Here is a 4,362-nt window from a genome sequence, read left to right on the forward strand (position 1 = left end):
GGCCAGCCTGGTCTACAAGAGCTAGTTCCAGGACAGGCTTCAAAAACTACAGAGAAACCCTATCTTGAAAAACCAAGAAACAAACAAATAAATAATATAGACGTCTAGGGTATAAATTAATAATGAAGCTTAAAGGTAGCTCACATATACGAGGCACAGGTTCAATCTCAAAAGCATTTATTCTAATCAAAGCCCCACATTCATCTGGGTTTAGTGGTTCATGTTTGTAATTTTAATAATTGGGAGGCTGAGGTTCAAGGCCAGTCTGGGATGAGCATTAAGACCTTCTTCATAAACCAGGCGGTGGTGGTGCACGCGCACACCTTTAATTCCAGCACTCAGGAGGCAGAGGCAGGTGAATCTCTGTGAGTTCAAGGACGCTTGACCTACAGATGAGTTCCAGAATAGTAGAAACCCTGTCTCCAAAAACCAGAAAGACTCTTCGCAAACAAATATAAGGACTGTGCTGGATCAAAACAGTAGTACTTGGCTATAATACACAGGGTCTAGGGAGATGGCATGGTCGGTGAAGAGCATGAGGATCTGAATGCAGACCCCTGCGTGAAGACATGCACCTGTAACCTTAAGTTGGAGGGGAGACAGGAGGATCCTTGGAGCTGAGGGATCAGCAAATACAGTCATAATGGCAAGCTCCAAGTTAGCAGGAGATGCTGTCTCAAAAAATAAACTGAGGAGTGACAGAAATAGACACAAGCACATATATAAATAGGCACATCCATTTGCCTAAACACATACACACACAAAAAAAATACTGAAAAAAATGTAGAAATAGCTAAGAGAAAAAGTTCAAAGTACAGAAGAACTCAAGGGCTCCATTACTTAAAGGTGGTTGCATAGAGCTCCCTGGTCAAAACAAAGTCGCACTCAAGAGCACAGATTCTGAAACTCACCAGAAAGTGTGATCATCAACCGACACATATGATATGGTTTGTTCACACCAACTCACATTGAAATTTTGTTCCAACCTGAGGAAGGGAAAGGTCTTGAAGAGGGATGAGGGTGCTGCTGAGTTTCTGTGGGGGTGGAGTGCTCTTCAGAGATCTGCGAGGGCAAGGCATTGCAGGGTAGGTCAGCTCCTTTGTCTCTCCCGCCTGCACTTTTTCATGAACCAAAATAAGCCAGTTTCCTCTATGAATCACGCTGCTAAAAATATCTTACTGTGGGAGCAGAAAATGGTCTAAGGCAACATACAAGAATTTAGTAAACAGGATAGAAAATTAGGAAGATAGCAAGATTTCTAGAAAGAAGTCCTATGTCTACAAGCTAAGAAAGCACCTTGTTTACACTGAGAGTGCAATGCCTAAAATGTCCCAGAACCGGTGATCTCCTGTCTTTGCCTCCACAGCTTATCCTTCTGATGTGTGCCACTACAGCTGACAGAATGCTGGACAATATTTCAAAAGCTGCAAGAAAAGTACCTGGAAATCAATGGCAGATGACATTAAGGCATTTCATTTTTGCTTCTGTATGGACATGAATTTCAAAAGACTGACTGAATAAGTGGCAATCATTAACAAAAGCTAGTAGTCAATATCTTCAAAAATAGGATTATGATATAGAGTAGAAAGCTAGAAAATAATAATGACATATGTAAACGTAACTCTAGTATACCTAGTATATCTAGTATAACTCTAGTAGTCCATTTGTTTCAGGCAGAGTATCTAACGTGTTATGTCCAGTTGGTCATCAAATGCCACAAGACCTTACAGAGCATGGGACTCAGTCTTTAGTTACCCTGCAGGTTCCCCAGGCTCACTGCCATGCTACACTGCAGCAGAGCATGCTGGGTATGGCACAGTTAGTTCCTCCTCCTCAGGCTCATGCCCTCTTCTCTCCCGGAATACACATGGAAAAGACATTCCACCTGCCTACTACTTGCATCTCAGAATTCCAGAGGACTCCATGGGTCAGAAGGCTGCTTCTACCATTACACTCATACAACTAAGGGCACCTAGGACCTTTAGGGCTTATGCCTCCTTCTACATCCTACTTCCAGCCACCAGTGCCGAGGAGTCAATTATCAACCTGTCCTCTAGACTTTGGGCAAAGGTTGGACATATCTCTTATCTTCATTAATCACCGATGCCAGGTTGGCCCTCAGTGGGGCAGGGACATGAGCAGTACCTACTCCATAGAAATCTGCAAGATAACAAACCAGATCCTCGGGCATCTATGGGGTTAAGATGGGGCGGAGCATCAAGAAAGGGTCATCAGAGAGGGAGGTTTCGGCAGTAAGTAAAATGGAGTAGGAGGGGAGTCTGGCATAGCCTACAAATGCAGCTTTATGTTGAGCCAAACAGGAGCTCCAGCCACATCTAGGGACTATGGATTGGCTATTAAAATGGCTGCAGTTTAAATAGGAGGTCAAGAAACTGCAGCCAGTTCTAGCCTACTTCCTATTTTTTTTTTTGGAGGGGGGCTGTATGTTTTAAATGGTGGAAAATATTTTATGATGTGGAAATTGCATGGTACTCAAATTTCTTAGCACAATGACTTATTCTCTATAGTGTGTGGAGCATCTGCACTGGACAGCAGAGCTGAGCAGGCACGAGAGATGCAGCATGGTTCTTATAACTCATGTATTGCCCAATGGCAGAGAATCACGGGGATGCGGCTGTCGTTCAACAGCATTTAGCACGTCATCATGATGTTTTATTATGTTTAACATCAGAGACTACTTATGACATCAAAACAACGAAAGGAAAATAGATCCTAGATGTCATGTTCTTGAGCACAGTAAACTGTTAGATGGTGAACACCATCTTTATGACATAGTGACATGTCACAGTGCTAAGACAATACATGTCAGCATTACTAGGCACATGTCACATTATTCTCAACTTATATAATGCTCCCAGTGATTTTAAATGGAAGTTGAAGCCTCAAGATGGAATATCTCATTATAGCACATTTACTGGACAAAAAGATAACCATTAGAAAAAAGAAAATTCTCAGTTTCTGTATCTCTGTTTTTCATGAGCATGTATATATAAGACCAGAGGTTGACATTATGTGTCTTGCGGGATTGCCTTCCACCTCAGAGTTTGGGACAGTGTTTCTCTCCAAAGCCAGTGTGCATCACTTAGATAGAATGACTGATCAAAGAGCTCTGCCATCTTCATTTCCACACCAGGGGTACGGATGTATTTTCACCATGCCATAGTTTTTTTTTTTTTTTTTTTTTTTTTTTTGGTTTTTCGAGACAGGGTTTCTCTGTGGTTTTGGAGCCTGTCCTGGAACTAGCTCTGTAGACCAGGCTGGTCTCGAACTCACAGAGATCCGCCTGCCTCTGCCTCCCGAGTGCTGGGATTAAAGGCGTGCGCCACCACTGCCCGGCATATGCCATAGTTTTTATGTGGGTGCTAGGGATCTGAATTTGGGTCCTCATACCAGGGAAGCAGGCACTTACCGACTTAAGCATCTCCCTAGCCTGAGGGTCTCACTTCTTAGTCAAGCAAGGAAAACTGCTCACTAATGATGAATTAATTAAATTGTATTGATTGCAGCAGCCAAAACAGTATGTCCAGATATAATAAATTTGCCTGAGACCATTAGCCTTTGGCACAGACAGTTTCTTCTGAAGGTGAGGTCCACAAAAGACATATAACAGTCACGTAATTCAATGGCTTTGTTTGGCTCCTGATGACATAACATGTTACAGACACTGATCAATTTTTCAAGAGTAAGAGCTAAGCTGAAATACTAAGGATCTGCCTCCTACAAACTGTCTATGTAGGAAACTACAGCAGAGAATATGTTCAAATAAGCCCAATAAGTTGGCTATCAATGTGACAAAAATATCAGTCGTAACAGGAGGGAAGGGTCATTTGGCTCATGACTTGAAATTTCTGTCTGTGAGAAGTTGGTTCTATTGTGCTTGGGCCTAGGGTGAGGCAGAACATTACCTCTGAAAGGCTGTGGGAGAAGAGACTTGTTAGCTCATGGCAGTGGGATGAGGGAGACACGTGTGCAAGGACTAAGAACAGATATACGCTTCACTCTCAGTGACCCATCAACACCACCACTAGGCGGGGACAAAGCCCTCAACACGTGAGCCTGTTAGAAAGAACTTCACACTCCCCAGATAATACTGATGGACCACTAATTAAGCACACCTGAAGTAAACACTCCAAAATGTGTGCAAATAACCACGCCAAGAGTAAGTGTGCACTAGAGACTCGGGAGAACAATTTATAAAACTTGGGAAATTGTAAGCTTATGTAAGAATATAAGCCCAAGGTTATTATATTTTTCAGTAGAAGTACTCTGCAGTGCCGGGCGATGGTGGCGCACGCCTTTAATCCCAGCACTCGGGAGGCAGAGGCAGGCGGATCTCTGTGA

The 4,362-nt window shown here is 43.0% G+C and overlaps 1 protein-coding gene across 2 annotated transcripts in view; it reads right to left on the bottom strand.

Moving 5' to 3' along the window:
- Arhgap39 (Rho GTPase activating protein 39) overlaps positions 1-4,362 on the bottom strand; it is a 93,752-nt gene that overhangs the window by 26,684 nt on the left and 62,706 nt on the right. The gene's annotated exons all lie outside the window — the stretch shown is intronic.

The sequence above is a fragment of the Microtus ochrogaster genome, chromosome 15 (genome assembly GCF_000317375.1).
Source record: "Microtus ochrogaster isolate Prairie Vole_2 chromosome 15, MicOch1.0, whole genome shotgun sequence".
Classification (NCBI taxonomy): Eukaryota; Metazoa; Chordata; class Mammalia; order Rodentia; family Cricetidae; genus Microtus; species Microtus ochrogaster.